Consider the following 17,186-nt stretch of genomic DNA (forward strand, 5'->3'; position numbering starts at 1 on the left):
TTTTTAGTACCATAATCATACAGCCCAGTGTTGTAACAAATAACTTCACTGGCTCTTGAGAATATGGAGATACTCTGCCTCGCTTTTCTCCATGGCTCCAGTCTCGCAGCTGGTTGTTCTCCTCAGCTGCAGCTCCTGGGGCAGGCAGGTCCCGCGGCTTCTGCAGCAGTGCCGGGGAGGGCTCAGGAGGGTGGTCGGCTCCGCGGCTCCTGCCTGTGGGGTGCACGCCATCCGCTCGCCCGCCGTCCCGTGTGGCGGGCTGGGACCATGCGTCTGTGCCCCAGCAGCGTGTCCGTGTGGAGCACGCAGGGCGCTCGGGGCACATCCAGCCCTGCTGCTCCGGGGCAGCTGCTGGTGGAGCTCCTGCATCCCCCACCTGGGCACAAGAGCCCACCGAAGGTCTGGGAGCGCCCATGAAACGCGGCGTGGAGCATTAACATCAGTATGAAGATGAGCGGCACTTTTGTGGACGGGGGTCTGAAGCAGCTGGTAGGGGAGCGTGCTGGGACACTGTAGAGTAATCGTGTAGGGATGCGGTGGAAGCAGGAGCTGGTCAGAAGGCCAGTTGTTTCAGTCTCTGTTTCCTTAAACCCGTATCCAATGACTTCATCTGTGTGGTGATTCCCAGTGTACTTTCCCATCAGCTTTCTGTGTCGGTGACCACAGAATCACAGACTGGTTGAGGTTGGAAGGGGCCTCCAGAGGTCACCTGGTCCAACCCCCTGCTCAAGCAAGGTTGCCTAGAGCCAGCTGCCCAGGACATGTCCAGATGGCTTTTGAATACCTCCAAGGATGGAGACTTCACCACCGCGGTGGGCAGCTGTGGTATTTGTGGGAAAGCTGTCTGAACTGGTTCAGGGAACTGAGCTGGGTCAAAAATACCTGTCTGCGAAGAAGTGGAGGGGGACGAGCAGGTGGCAACTTGACACCCATGGTGCCACTGAGGAAAGGGTATGTAGGAGCACAGCCTCCAGAGTGAGACGCGGTCCAGCCTTTCCTCTGTGTCCCCACTCCCACCTCGAGGGCACGGATAGGCGTGGGACATAAGTTTCATCCCTATACTCCCACCTCTGTGCTGGGAAAGGCACGAGCTCGAGTTTTCCCTTCCACATGTCAGTGCACGCGCCGGCATCACGGAGCTTGCTGCGGGTCAGCAGCCCGAAAGCACGGTCTGGGAGAAGATGGGTAAATCCTTCTGCCTTCCCAGGCAGTTCCCCAGCTGCGGCCAGGAGCCAGCGCGGCCACTGGCCACCCTGTGCGTGCGGCTGCTGGGAGATGCTGGGGCTGGGTGGCCCGGGGTAACCTCAGATGAACGGCTGAGATGCCCAGGCATGTCTCGGCACGGTCCTTATCTCAGGTGCTGGCCCGACCTTCTTCCTCGCCTGACTTCTGGTCCCCTGGCTTCTATCAGCCAGCCTAAAGCTTCACCATAGCACAGCCAGCGAACGCGCCAGAACTGCCCTCTTGGGCTGAAACAGCGTGGTGAGGTACGGTTGGGTTAACCATCAGCTGACGTCTAACCTGCGCGAGCAGCGCGCCCTTCTCACGTTCAATACCACAGCAGGGATGGAGGAATTTATTTTGTTTATTGCTTGTATTTTTAAATTAAGCTTTTATTTTATTTCGCCTTTAGCATAATCCATTTCAAAGTATGTAAGCGAGGTTTCGATGCGGTTCCCGGTTTGATCCTCTTGAAACCAGAGTCAACGGTGAAACACTTTAAAAGCCCAGGAAATGGAGTGCTCATTATTTATCTTTTGAGATATTTTCCTTTTGCCCAGCAAACATGATGGGGTTGTTGCAGATTCAGAGGAGCGAGCTGTCTGCGCAGAGCCCGTGCTGCACAGTATGGCTTCTGGAACATTTTGTTTTCAGTTTAGACAACACTGAAAAAGTTGAGCTCAGCCCTCCAGGAGTCCTAATTAGCTCCATCAGCGTATGTGCACCGAAATCATTAAACGTGTGTTGTTGGGTTTAGCTAAGGAAGAAGGAACATCAAGTGCCACCTGACTGCACATAATTAAGTTTAATGCATGAAGAGTTAATCCCGCTGTGTATTAGAATTTGTGCCCTTTCAGCGTGAACTCTGTATTTCTCAATACACAAGTATTAAAAGTTAGTAGGAATTAGTGTAAGCTGTTTGCTATTGAGCTGAACAATTGGGTTGAATGGAATGCTGGAACAAGATTGTGAGCAATACTGTTATTAGCACTCGTTTTCCTGAGTAGGTAATGATCGCTTCGACCTGCTTCGGCAGCAGAACGATGCGGTAATTAATCTACTGCATATGGCAGGGCAGGTTTTATTCCGTGATCAGCATCTCTCTTACTTGGTGTGAATCCCAAACAAGCAGGATCCCATTGCAAAGGGAGGTTTTGCGGTGGATTCTCTGCCAGGCTTGTGTCAGTGGACCCCGCTGAAAGCGGCCGGTGTTAACTCCTGTAATGTCAGTCTGGCTTAAGGCGAGTCCCTGGCGCTTAACTGAATTGTCCACAGGGCGCGTGTTTTTTGACGCAGTGAGATGGGCACCTTCCAGAGCTTTACCGGGGAAATTGTTGTCTCGTGAGAGTGATTCGGAAAGTAGGTTCTGCTGGGCCAAAATGCCATCCCCGAGCTCTATCACTGCCGTTGTGAATAGAGTTGAATTTGGACTTTAGAATTCCAACGGTTCATGGGCCTCTCCTCGTTATTTCTGCGCTTTATCCACCTGGGATCTGCAGGCGCTGCCCTGCACGCAGCGAGTGTCCAGCCCATCCATAATCCTGCTCTGCCATCCCCGCACGGTGTCTGCCGAGGGTAAATCCCCTTCGTGGTGGCTCCGGTGGGCACGGCGCGCAGCACACGGCATGCCCCCCGCTGCGGAACGGGCTGCTCAGCGAGCGGCACACAGAGAGTCCGTTCGATCCACTGTGGACCAGAGCTGGAGCCCAGAACAGGCTGGCTGGGCCCTCCGCAGCGCCGGCGCTGTGTCCCCCTGTGTCCCCCGTCGTCCCCCGACATCCTTTGCACCCACCAGAACAGGCTCCCTCTGCTCCCCGGCCGCGTGCTGCGCTTGGATCCCGATTCTGCTCTTTATCATCCGTTCCAGGGCTAGTGTGGGAAAGATTTCCTGCTTTGTACTTGGGTTTCACGTGCCGCTTGTGTCTTCTTAGTTGAGTCCCGTTTCCCGGAGGCTGGAGGTACCAGGATGATTTCCATGTAATCAAACGCTGGCAAGTGCCACCTCCGCCTGCGCGAAGCATCGCAGGAACAGAAAGCTTGAACAGGGCCCTCGCTCTGTGCTTCCCAGCGAGGAGAAATTGATGTGGGCCCAATAGACAGCAGCCTGGGCATATTATGGCTAACAGCTTGCTGGGGAACAGGCCCCAGCAAATTGCATTTAATTTGGAGATGTGTAAAAACAGCAAATTACATGTGCCAGCAAAAATTCTCTCTCTTTTTTTTTTTTTTTCAAATGTCATGTTAAAATCTGTTTATTAGGGCGGTATGTAGGTAAAGAAAAGAAAGGAAAGAAACCCACAGCCTGCTCCCCCCTGCAAGGCAGATGCAAAACCCTCGGGGCCGAGGGGGTGACGCTTGGGCTCCAGGCGGGAGGGGGTTTTCTCAAGGTGAGGTAGCGGCTTTGGAAAACTCGGGTGTCTTTGCAATTATCCTTAAAGCTTTGTTCAATGTTTTGTGGGAATACCAGGCAAAAGTTGGTCTATTAGTTTTGTTGCTGGGTGCGGTTTATTAAAAATGTAGAGTCAGGGCACATTGTGAAGGCTGTGGGTTTAGCGTGATGGAGCACCATGAAAAATGCAGACGGTTTAAATTTGGCCCATCCTCACGTGGAGCAGAGCTTAAAAATGGAAACTGGCGGGGAGGGAAGCGCATGAAGTGGATGTTAATTCTTCTATGGGATGGGGATGACCTATTTCTGTAAGTCATTTTCGATTGCCAACTCTAGGCAATGAAAATGCATTTTCTGAACGGTGAATAATTCAGCAACTTTAAAGTGATTAACACATAGATAAGACGCTATAACATGAAAGGTAGTGTGCTTTCGGAGCAAAATGCGCGCCTGTGCAGGAGGGCAGCACGAATCCTTTGCATCCTTTAAATTCTGCGAATTCACTCAAAGAAGGTTCCTGCTGAAGGAAGACACGAGGTTCTGGCTTGTGCTCATCCTCAGGACGAAGGTGGACTAAAGACCTGAGGATCTGAAGCCATTTGTAGCATCAGACCCTCAACAGTGGCTTTGTTGCTGTTCAACTTCCATTTAAATGGTGGATCGAAATGATTTAAAGAATTGACTTCTCATTTCATGGTTTCCCTTGTACAGTCAGAACCGCAAGGTGAGGTAAGTTCATGAAGATAAGCAGACTTTATTTCTGATATAGACCATGTATTTATTACACCGCCAGTTTGGGACACTAAATGAAACTATTACTGTGGCATAGATGTGAAAAAAAATCTATCCTGGTTATATTAGACAGGGCTGAAAAATGGTTAATGCTTTAAAAACTGTGCCGGAAAGCCAAAGCTCATCCTGCTCTTAATCCATTTAATGTATGTTTTATTGGCACACGCAGTGCAAAGCCTCGACCGTGCGCAGGCAGTGCTGAGCCCCCAGCTCAGTGCAGACCAGGGGCCAGCACCGCTGCCTTTGCTTGCCACGCTGTCTAGAAACTTCAAATGAGGCAATTAAGTGCGTTTGACAGAACTGCCTCCCCACAGAGCAGTAAAACCTGGCATTAATCATTTCCCTCGTTGTCTATATGAGAGATGCCCAGAAAAGCTCCTGCCACGCACCCCCAGGAGCAGGGCAAACGCCTCGGATAGCAGGGCCCCGGGGTACTTTTGGCCCAGGCACCATGAGCTGTGTGACGATGGTCTTTCCCCTTCTCTCGTGGAGCCTTTTCCATCCCAGGTCATGCTGGAGCGGCTTCCAAGAGAAAAAATGAGCAAGAACATTGCTGTCGAAGAGGTTGCCATAAGAACAGCTGGTTCTGGTCCTGCTGGTCGGTAGGACCCGTCTCGCGTGTCAGCAGGAAAAGGGCATCAGTGGTGTCCTCGGGACAGCAATCACAGCAAGCGCCTGCTCTCTGGCAGGTCTTAAGACACATCTTCCTTCCACTTAAATATGGTTTTGCATAAGCTTAGCTGCAAACCCTACTGGCATGCCCATGGTTTCAGAATTCATCAAGCATCTCTGGATGGGCTTAAATATTTTACAGTTCAGATACAGCTCGAGGGTGCAGTGCAGGTTTTCTTCGCAAGCGTGGAGGCTGGGGAATGCTGCAATATCCATTTTTTATGAGGTAGCAGGTCTGATGAGGCAGGTTGTAATGAAGGAGCAAACCACCATGCTGTTTCAATGTCTGCAGCGGGTGACAGGTTCTGCAGAGCGTGGCCAACGCCGCTGCACCGCTGCTGCCTCCTACGGAGAGCGGTCCTTCTCTGTGCCGAGAGGGGCGGGAGGAGCCGAGGGCTTCAGCAGTTTTCATTTCCACGTGTTACGTGTTCCTGGGGTTATGGCTGATATTAAAATACAAAGATGTCCAGCCTGGAGAAGAGAAGGCTTTGGGGAGACCTTGGAGCCCCTTCCAGTCCCTAAAGGGGCTCCAGGAAAGCTGGGGAGGGACTCTGGAGCAGGGAGGGGAGCCATGGGACGGGGGGAACAGTTTTAAATTGAAGGAGGGGAGATTTAGATTTTGGGAAGAAATTGTTTGCTGTGAGGGGGGTGAGCCCCTGGCCCAGGTTGCCCAGAGCAGCTGTGGCTGCCCCATCCTTGGGGGGGTTCAAGGCCAGGTTGGACGGGGCTGTGTGGTGCTGTACTGAGGGGACTTTTGGAAGAAAATAGTTAAGGGAGGATTTCTCTGAACAGGCTGCGGTAACATAAAAACTCTCTTGCTGGGTGTGTAAAAAGCATTTATCTGGAGTTACGTTTAAGGACATGACAAATTGGCGTCCCATGAGGCTAGGCATGCAACCCCATAACGGGAAAAAGAATCCTGCATTAAACAAATTCCTAATTAAATTACTTTCTTAGACTTTGAAAAGACCTATCTCTTTCATATACCTTTTAATTTAATTTTGGAGATGGTTCTTGAACTTCTACCTCCCCAATTTTATTACGAATTTTTAAAATGTTTGCTTTTTTTCTCCTTCCTCATGCTTTCTGCTTTATCACCAGAGGCCCTTACGGGATTCTGGTCCATCTGAAGGTAGTAGCTGCCTTCTCATGACACTTGGAGGATTGGAGCTGGTTTCCTGTAGTAGTATAAGTTTCCTCCTGGAAACAGTGTATTTCTTCATTGGCTGGATTTTATTTCTGATTACTGAAGGTTTCTGCATCCTCCCATGAGAATTCCTTAATTGTGTTTAAACTGGCATTGCTCAGCAAACCTTACCACTGCAGAGCCAAACCATACGGTACCTCCATAAAACATGACCGTTTTCCCATGGACGGAAGTGAGCTGAGGCTGACAAATCCCAAACTTCCCTGTTGGCGCTGAGCAAAACAGCTCATCAGCCTTCAATTTGAAATGGAAATGGCAAACTTGCCTCAAACTCTGTGTTCCGCCTAGTTTTGAAGAAACCCCGGGGGCGGGCGCCCGAGCGGGGTGCTGCTGCGGCGGGCAGGCCGGGGGCAGCTGGCTGCGGGGCTGTGCCCGCAGTGGGGACAGCGGGGCCGGGGGTTCAGCTGCGCTTCAAGCTAAAATACCCACCTTGGGTGTTTTACATGAAATCCGCGTTTGTCAGCAGAGAAAGCAAAACTTCATTTGGGGTCAAACATTTCATTAGGTGTAATTATTTATTCTTTTTACCTTTTAAAATTAAAACGCCAAGGAGGTCTTATTGTAGAGAAAGGTACTGTCAAGGTCAGTTTTGAAAACGTTCCAGAGGAGGAGAGACTCCCACTTCCCTACAGGCTGTAAAAACCAAAAATTAAACTGAGGAAATGAATTCAATGGTTTGGTATACCCAGCTTTACAATTTTTGTTGGAATAAATTTGTCTAAAACAGTTTCCCTTTACTGAGGCGCTTTCTGTTCACTGTAGGGTTTTTAGCAGTCGCGGCCTAGCCCTGAACACAATACAACCTAAATATTTTATAAGGCACCTCAAGTCATCCATTTATCATTTATAACATATGTCGCAAAACCAGTAAGTAACATTTAGCAGATGTTTATTGCTAATGTTATGCTACTATAAACATGTGCTATAAAGACTTTTTTATTTTTGGTGAATCAATTTTAGTTACTTGAAATAAAATTTTCTAAGCTGTAGAAGTGGGGGAAAAAAGCCACAAAACAACTAAAGGCTAGAGTACACATCCAATCTGTCAGCTTGATAAAAGATGGAAGCTGAATTTGGAATTTAATTGGGTTTGTTTTCTAATGCAAAATGCCATGCCTTCAAGGAAGGAATGTCATCGTGCGTTTTAATGGTAACTTTCACCGTCTGGGTAAAATGTTTACCTGCCTGGCCCATTAGAAGCTGGTTGTTGGGGTTGGATTCCTGGAGAAGAGGACCCACACTGAAGAGCGGGACGCCTTCCCCGAGCTTTCTGCCTGCACCGCTGGCACCGCGGCCATCCCCGGGGCCACCCGCGCCTCTCCCGCGCTGGCCGGCCCACGTGGGGAAGCCCTTGGCGCGGGGCTGGGACGATGGCGTAGGGAAGGGGAGTCCCGGGGCTGCCTGTGGCAAGGTCTGCCGGCAGAGCTGACCCCCGGCGCGGTGCCCAGCTGCTGCAGTGCCTAGCACCTGGGAGCCGGTTTTCTTTGGAGCAGCATCTCCTGCTCCAGCAGCGGCTGATTTTGCAGGTCGCTTATTGCTCCTAGACACGTCCCTGCCCATCCTCCGTGGGGAGATCCCGCTCCGCTCTCGGTTAAAGAAAGGGGAGAGATGAACAGTCTTTCTGCCCACTGCCTGGGCAGTCCTTTAGGCACAGAGATATATATACACACACACATATATGTGTGTATGTGTCACGGTGCGTGCGTGTACATACACTTCTATAGAAGCCTTGTCTGCAGGCATTTTATGTGGAAAATATAAAGCGCATGAGTTAGCGCAAGTGTTGGGTGCGGCGTTCTCGCGGCGTGATCCCGCTGTGGTGACACTGCAGCCCGGCAGCACCGTGCCCGGCATTTCTGCCAGCGTGGTGGGTGTCCCGGTTCCCGGTGTGCGGAATCCCAGCGGGTGGGCCCAGCCTGGGCGCAGGAGCAGGGCTGACCTTGCGAAGCACGGAGGTGACTGGGGAGAGATTTGCTTCCCTTTTTCTTCCCCCCCGCCACTGGGAAAATCAAACTTTGTAATTATGATGGAACCGTCCCAGAATTAAATGGCTCAAATGGCCTTCCTGATCCTCTTGTTCTATTCTGGGATAAGGAGCAGGGAGATGAAGAAAAATAATTACTAGTGCTGTGGTGCGAGAAGTGGTGATTATGCTGTAAAGCCAGCCGGGCGGCCGCTCGCCTGAGCTGGCAGCAGCAGTGCCGCAGAGCTGCAGCTTGGCCCTTCAGCCCAGTCCTCCTCCCCTTCTTCCCACCACCACCAGCGTGAGTTCTGCTCATTGCCACGGCGTGCGGCAGTGCCGGCGGGACGCCTCCGAGCGGGGTCCTGTCCAGGGAGTCCTGTTGGCTCCATCCCGTGTGCCCCAGGGACAGGGCAAGTCATGGGGACAGCACAGACCAGCCTACCCTTGCGTAGCGCTGGCGTGCTGTCACAGACACTTCAGGCTCAGCTTAATTTATTTGGCACAGAAAATTAGTTCAGGGTCTTTTGCTGTGCCCATGGAGCCTTCTCTGCCAGTACGTGGCGAGGTGGAGCTGGGTCAGGCTCCAGGGGACAGGGCTGCTGTGAACCATAGAATCATAGGGCTGGCAGGGCCCTCTGGAGCTCACCCAGTCCAAGCCCTGCCAGAGCAGGGTCACCCAGAGCAGTTGCACAGGAACGCGTCCAGGCGGGTTTGGGATGTCTCCAGAGACGGAGACTCCACACCTCTCTGGGCAGCCTGTGCCAGGGCTCTGCCACCCTCAGGGTAAAGAAGTTCCTCCTCATGTTTAGGTGGAACTTCCTATGCTCAAGTTTGTGCCCATTACCCCTTGTCCTGTCCCCGGGCACCACTGAAAAGAGCCTGGCCCCATCCTCCTGACACCCACCCTTTAAGTATTTATAAGCATTGATAAGGTCCCCCCTCAGCTGCTTTTTTTCCGGCCTGAAGAGACCCAAATCCCTCAGCCTTTCTTCATAAGAGAGGTGTTCCAGCCCCCTAATCATCTTGGTAGCCCTTTGCTGTCCCCTCTCCAGCAGTTCCCTGTCCCTCTTGAACCGGGGAGCCCAGAACTGGACACAGTACTCCAGGTGCGGCCTCACCAAGGCATAGTAGAGGGGGAGGATGACCTCCCTCCACCTGCTGGCCACGCTCTTCTTGATGCCCCCCAGGATGCCATTGGCCTCCTTGGCCACAAGGGCACATTGCTGACTCATGGTCACCCTGTTGTCCACCAGGACTCCCAGGTCTCTTTCCACAGAGCTGCTCTCCAGCAGGTCAGCCCCAGCCTGTCCTGGTGCAGGGGGTTGTTCCTCCCCAGCTGCAGCGCCCTACGCTTGCCCTTGTTGATTTTCATAAGGTTCCTCTTTGCCCAACTCTCCAGCCTGTCCAGGTCTCTCTGGATGGCGGCACAGCCTTCCGATGTGTCAGCCACCCCCCCCCAGCTTTGTGTCATCAGCCAACTCGCTGAGGGTGCACTTTATCCCCTCATCCAGGTCATTGATGAATATATTGAAGAGGACTGGACCCAGTACTGACCCCTGGGGAACACCAAGATGGGACGTGCTGGGCAGGTGGCTGAAGACACCTCCTGCTTGTGTCTGGAGGGGCAGTGCTTGGATCATTATGGCCTCGTGGATGCAATGGCATATTTAGCACTCAATTAATTTACATGCCTTCCTGAAGAGTTTGTGTATCAGCTTTACTCTTCTTACACCCAGGGTTGCTTCTTTCACCGTTTTTTTGTTTCCATTCATGGTCAAAAATACTAATAGAAGGTATGAATTGGAAAAGTCTTGTCTTTCCTTCACTCTATAATAATCAAAAGTAATCTAGACTATCAGTAATGCTCAAATACCCAGTAGAGCTCTCGTCTCTCTGCTCGTCCGTGCACGTGTACCTGGGCAGAGGGCTCCAAGAGCCCAGTCCCTCCTCACGCTTCCTCCCCAGGAGAATTTTTCGCCTGGCAGGTGGGCGAGGCACGGGGATTGCTGCTGGGCGGGCAGAGGCTTCTTTTCTCTGCCCATCAGCCTTTCCTTGCAGGGTCCTCCTGTGTCAAAACCCACACCTCGGCGCTGCCTTCTGAAACGTGCGTCTGCCCCAGGAAACAGGTCACGGGTTTGTGACAGTGACACATCCAAGGAACTGGGATAAAAACGATGTCTTCCCGTCATTCCTGGTAGGGCTCTAATTAGCAGTCACGATACTGTGATCAAACGGCTTCAGCTCTGCTCTACTTTAGACTCGGTGCGCTGGAAGAGTTTGATTATTTGCTGGAGAGATTTTATTCCAGCTGCATATAAAGTTTTCCCTCACAAATTTAACAGGATGGTTCTGCCCTGGAAAGCCTGCAGTCGCCGCTCATGGGAACGGATGAGCTTGGGTCCTCGGTGGAGGATGGCTGCTTGTACTCCGGGCCACGGCTCCTCCAGCTTCTCCGCAGGCAGAGCCTCCTGGCACAGGTTCGCTTTTGGTGCTGCCTCTGCCACCCGCCAGCCTGGCACCCGCCCGCTCCCCTCGCCCCAGCAGCGGTGTGAGTGGGATGTAGCGCGAGGGGGACGCAGCGATGTGTGAGCTTCGGCCTCGGCGGAGCCGCACGGCCACCTCCTGCAGAGACCCCTGTGCTGCGTGGTCAGTGCTCGGTGGCCGCGGTTCCCAGGTGCGGGAGCCATGAGGTGCTCTGCCTGCCGCGGGCTGATGAACAACGAGCCTTGGTGTTGCCAAACGATGAGACCTCCCACGCGGGGATGGCTCCGAGGCGACCCCTGCAGCACTTACATGGGCAGCAGGGTGAATCCCGACATAACATTTGCTTTTTCAACACCAGCACTCTGTAATTTGCTTGGAAGCTGTTTAACAAGTGGTACTACTATAAAACGGACCATTTAGCAGAGAGCTTTGCCGAGAGGCAGTGCCCTTCTAGAAATACTAGCTGGACATGTGGGAGCATGGAGAAACAAAAGCGTCTTTGGTATTGGCCTCAGGGCGTCAGTCCCGCGTTTCAGGTGGCACGGGGGGCTCTGGCAGGTGTTCCGTGCGGGCTGCCTCCTGCCACCAGCCCTGAGAGCACGGCGTGCCCCGGAGCCAGGGGAGGGTAACCGCTCTGGACGCTGTGCCTTGCTCGCCCGTCAGCCTGCGCATGTAACGCACACGTCGTCTCCACGCCTTTTGGCCAGGACCACCGGGGACTCGAGTAGTGCTCGCTCATCTGCACCAAAGGCAAGCTCAGCTGGGTGACTAATGAATAACCCGTTTGCCTCCCTGGGTTGTTACTGCACAGTAACGTTGTTTATTCTAACAGAAACAGCATTTTGAAAGCATACAGAACACAAGGGCCAAGGTGCTGTGTTTTTCTCCGCAATCTCTAGTGCCTCCTGAGCTCGTTGATGGAGAAGCAGATGAATGTAATACATTTGCACTCCTTTGGAAGGGTTCCTGGCCAATGCAAGCAGTATTTTTGCACTAATTAGGGATGGTTTCTGGCCAATGCAAACATTTTTGTACCCAATATCAATAACCCAATCTTCCTAAAATGACTTTGCAGTTGCTTTGTATGGTATGTTTGATTCCTTACGGAGTTGCAGAGATTCATTTTTAATCATACAATAACTCACTGTTTTTTACACGACTTCAGAGTTGCTTCCTAATAACATGTTTGAACCTTTAGTTTCTAAAGGGGTTCATTTATAGCACTGGGCTTGTATTATACCTTTAATTTCTTTCATTATCTACCAGCATTCCCTGAATTCCTGGGTAGTTAATGTTCGCTTGAGTTTCCTGTCAGTCATATTATACCGCATTTCCATTTTTCTCACCCATGTAATCTTCTCTATGGATTTGAATAGGCAAAACAGATCAGCCTGAGATGTTGGAGACTGAACATATTGCTTGTGCTTTTCCCAGTGACAGAAAGGAAAGCAGTGGTTTCTTGCGCCGTATGGAGCCTTCCAGTTAGAGAAAAATGGATGCCTTGTGTTCAGAGGGTTTTGGGCTTTGGGAGGATTGCTGATAGCCTTCCCCATTGCCCTTTGCCTCCGCTCTCTGTGAAATACCTCTGCTTTTTCCCCCACCTCGCTTTACCTCATCTCTAATCACAAATCTCACTTTTGATCTCCCTGATCTTACTGATCTTTCCAATTCGCTAGGTTCATCCTGCAGTTTGAAAGCCTTTCATACCGAGTCCTGCCTGTCCCTCCTGTTGTCCTGCCTCTCTCTCTCCCGCTGTTTTTGGCAGGCTCACCTCTTCTTCGGAAATTGCCGGCGGGTTGCATCGGCAGCAGTGCCTACGCGTCCCCCGCAGGTCTCTGCAGCGCTTCCCTGAGCCCCGTCCCCTTGCTCAGACCCCCCCCGTCCCTCTCAAAGCTGCTCCGAATCCCGGCAGCTGCTAGTCCTGCTGGGCTTCCTCTTCCTCGTCCTCTGACTGTCACGACGCTTTTCCCCGACGTCAGTGCCCCGTGTTCCCTGCAGGCTGTCCCGCTGCCGCGCGGCGCGGATGGCTGCCCGCTCTCCATCCTCTGCCTCGGGCTTGGCAGACGTGGCTGGGATCGGTGGGTGCCGTGACTCGTAAGTCTGAGCTGTGACTCGCTTTTCTGTGGGCTGAAACTCTCGGCGTTTTGTGGCAGCACACTTGTGGTTGCTGTGGCCCCGCGTTAATGTTTCTACATCAATTACCGCGGTGCTTTCTTTCAAAGCTAGATTGCAGTAATATAATAGGTAGGCAAATGCTATTAATTATGCCCCCATATAGAATTACATTGATAGAAAGAGAAGGTTGATCATGCCGTACTAGCCTTACAAATTTGCTGATACAAGACTCAAAGACGAATTTCTTAGGTCTTTAGTGTTGTAGAGAGTCATTCTTGGAGTTAGAACTTCCCTGTTTTTATTGATGAAGCTGGAAAATGTGCAGATAAATAGTGAAAGGTTGACTTGATCCTTAAAACGTGATTTTTAATTTTCCGTTTTCCCCAGATTTGAGGGTATCAGATACTGGGTTTTCTAACTGCATCCATTGTTTTCCTACTATTGGACATTAATAGCAGGTCCTGATGTTAAACCCTCACTGGGTGTCCACTGTGTATCTGAAGTTTTATGGTAGTTCTGTCTTGCCATACTTTTAGATATCTTGTAAATAAATGCAGAATAAATATCAAAAATAATGAAGACATTTGTAATTTTAAGATAGTATAAAGAAAAAAACCTCATTTTTTTTCATCTTACATTGAAGCATACTCGTCCTTCTGCATAAAGAATTTTTGCAGCAAAACTTATTCTTCATTCTCTTTATTTCACTGGAAAAGAGAAGCTGTGCACCCAGTCTGCTTTATCACACAGTACATTCTGTGATGACAATGAAATCTTAATTATAGAGATGTCAGTGCAGCACCTGGCTCTCTCTTGTGAAGGGGGCTGGACTGGGCTGCGTGAGGTTTGGTGAGGTCCAACAGGCGCGTGAAACCCTGCCGTCCTGCTTTTCACGCGTTCCTGGAGACAGAACAAAAACACATCAAACTAAGCAAATCCAGGTCACGATATTTTTCTTTATTTGTGATTCATCATTTGTCACTTGATGCCAGGGAGAGTCAGGAAGAGGCATGTCTCTGGTGGCAAGAGCCAACGTCTTACGTCCAGCAATTCCACTGACCTGCAAAAGAGCAGTATTGATAACGAGCTGTTAGAGGAGTCAATAGGAATAATTAGTGTAGTTTTTCCACGAGGAGATAATGAAATATCCATTGGGGCATTTCAACGCCGCAGATGGCGTTGGATTGTGGTACGACCAACAAGTCAGTGTCCTTGCGCCGTGATGCTGCACCGCCTTGTGTTTGTACGTTGCAGATGGGAATAGAGTAGAACAGAACAGAACAGAACAGAATAGACTGTTTGCGTTTGAAGGACCTAAAGCGATCATCTCGTCCAACTGCCTGACCAGCTCAGGGCTGACAAGTTAAAGCGTGTTGTTAAGGGCGTTGTCCTTAATACTTGGACACTGCCCGGCGTGGGGCCCTCCAGGAAGCCCGTTCCAGGGCTTGACCACCCTCGCGATAAAGAAATGCTTCCTAAAGCATCCCAGGTTTCCAGGTCCCTCTCCCCCTCTCCTGGGTTCCTCCGGTTCAGCCTCAGGCCAGACCCATTCCTGTACTTGCAGATTGGGAGCGTCGGAGCGGTGCCGGTCGCAGCAGTGGGTGAGCTCGGTCCTGCGCACAGGCAGCAGCTGCCATCTCCCGCTGCCTGCGAGCGCGGGGCACGAGATCCCCCGCTGCCGCCGGTGACTCAGCCTCATACCAGTCACCCCCAAATAGTCAGCTCTTCTGGTTGCGGGTGAAAGACAGCTTTCTCCTGTCAGCTCACGGAAAGCGGAGTCTCTGGAGCATACGTAATTGTTCCAGGCAGGTTCAGGATTTCTATTTTAGGGATAATCACATTTTCTGTAGTGATATGTTGTCATTTTTAGAAATCCAGTGTGTTGCGCACAAAAAGCAACATGCTGCTACTATGATTTCCTTCCTCAAATGTTGAGATTTGCTTTTTCTTTAATGGGATTGCTTACTAATTCCTGAAGAAAATAATGAAACTGAAGAAACAGTCGGTGCCTGTTCATCTAACGTCATCTGTACTTCAAATCAGCAGACCTGTGTATTTAATTTATTAAAAGTGACATCTTTGCTGATAGGTTCAAGGGCCCGGTGAATATTCATATCTAGATTTCTGTCTTCACTGTTGACTAGAGCGTGCTTTCTAGATCGGTTGTAGTCATGGATACATGGAAATGACACTTTTGGGTTTGTTTTCTCAGCAGCAATGATTTTCTACACAATATTCCAAACATTATAATAAAGAATTGTCAGAAACTGTCCTCCTGGAGTGATCGCAAATCATGAGCACATGCACATCATTTAATTGCCAAGAAAATGCTGTGCTTTAAAGGTCCTGACTATAGCTGGGTTTCCTCTTTGAGCATTTCTTTGTGACCGAAGTTCAATTAATGGATTTGCTTGCACGTGAAAAAAATTGGTTCAGCATTGTGTGTGCTAAGCTTTTGGATTTCAGAAAGAGTATTTATGAACAAGATGTAGCTGGGGTTACATGTTGCTCACTGCGGTCTCTCTAATGGGGGTGGGAGGAAAAGCCTCAATAAAAAGCTGCCTGTGGCTGCAGATTTTCCCTTCCAGGGCTGGGTTTTGTCAGATGGGAGGGAGCAGGCGACCGTTTGCAGCTCCTGCAGCATCTCGGACGAGCTGGCCACTGGCTCCAGGCTTTACCCACATCTTGCCAGTGTCTCATGGCTTCTCAGCCCAAGACGCGCCAAATCCTGCTCAAAGGGAGGTGTTCGCCAGGGAGGAGGGGAGCGGTAGGGACATGACACACCACGCGTGTAGCTGAGGTGTCAGAAGGACGGGGCAGCGCTGGTTTGCCCACGTGGTCTTTCATGGAGTCTCCTGGAGCATCCCGGGGGAGGAGACGGTGCATCTGCCCTTCAGCATTGCTTACGGAGTGGGGGGAGATACGTGGTAGGAACTGGCCCAGACTCTGTTTTCAATTTCCTTTGGCAAAGTTTTCCGAGTTCTGCAGAAAATATCCCACAAAAGTGACAATAACAATATTTTGGATATAAGCCTAGCACAAAAGGGTAATAGGAACTCCACGGGCATGCGTGGGCTTTTGATTCATCCTCAGAGATGACAGATGTGCATTTATTTAAGATCTGGGAGCTGGACTCAGAATATTTATAGTGAATTCTTTGCTCCCGCTCTTCCTGTGTGATTTTGGCCTCCGCTGTTGGTCAAACATGGGTTCAGTGCTCTCTGTTGACCACCTCATGCATCATTCCCATTGCAAATCCCCAAGACCGTGCCAAGCATTTCTCTTTGTCCAGCCTTGGGAGCTTTCTGGGGAGGAAATGCTGAGGGTCCCCATGCACGGACAGGCTCTCGTGGCAGAAATGTCATGGGCTGGCGGGTGGAGCTGTGCAGGGCGCAGCTCAGTCCACCGGTGACCTCCTCCTACACACGTATGGCCACCTCGAGAGCACACCGGGCTCAGGACAGAACACAGTAGCTCAGCTGGAAGGGCCCTGCAACAGTCACCCCGTCCCAGCGCCTGGCCGCTGCAGGCTGACCAACAGCTAAAGCACGTGCTTGTGCAGCAGCCGGCGCTGGCGCGGGGAGCGTGGCTGCACCGTGGGCTGCATGGTGCAGCTTACTGGGCTGAGGACGTCAAGGAACTGAGGTGTAAAGAGGCAATTTGTAGAATGGGAGTAATGCCGGGTCCTTCACATCGGCTTTTGTGACAGTGCTTATTTATTTGATTGTCTGTGAGGCACTCCATCTATATGGCAATGGGAGTTATCTCATTATTGGTATAAATAGATCTATCTTTTTTATTTATTTAAGACTGATCTTACATTAGACCACAGCAAGTTTGGTAAAAATAACTTTGTTGACAGTGGCTGCTGCTGAAGGCAGTAGCTGAAGTGTTAGACCTGCACTGGCTTCTTGTCTCGTTACTCCTCATCGTGGCTCTGGAAGAAATAACAGATGTGGTACAGAAGGGTTTGCATGTCAAGAGAGTGGAAGCCAGTCCCCGTCCTCTCGATGCTGTCCTTTGGAAAGCACAGACACCAGCGCGACGGGCTGTTGGATGTGCACGAGCGGTACGGAGCCAGGCGCGGGGAGCGCAGCCGGGACGTGTGGTGCGCCCGCGTCCTCCGCTCTGCCGCACTCCGAGTTTGTGCACGCTTACGGCGTCGCTGTGAGACTTGTCCTGTGCCGACATGGTCGAAGCTGTATTTTAACTCATGCTAAACCACTTCTTTAGTAATCTCATTCAACCTGTGTGCTAGCGACTTCAAGCAGGTAAAAAGACGCTGTTGAAAGAAAAACAGCTGCTGTCCCGCATCTTCCCCGGGAGACGGTGACTTACAATAA

The 17,186-nt window shown here is 51.0% G+C and overlaps 1 protein-coding gene across 4 annotated transcripts in view; it reads left to right on the top strand.

The window, feature by feature from the left end:
- The window catches only part of STK32C (serine/threonine kinase 32C), a 95,404-nt gene that overhangs the window by 33,036 nt on the left and 45,182 nt on the right, over positions 1 to 17,186 (top strand). The window lies entirely within an intron of this gene.

This window comes from Chroicocephalus ridibundus, chromosome 6, assembly GCF_963924245.1.
Source record: "Chroicocephalus ridibundus chromosome 6, bChrRid1.1, whole genome shotgun sequence".
Classification (NCBI taxonomy): Eukaryota; Metazoa; Chordata; class Aves; order Charadriiformes; family Laridae; genus Chroicocephalus; species Chroicocephalus ridibundus.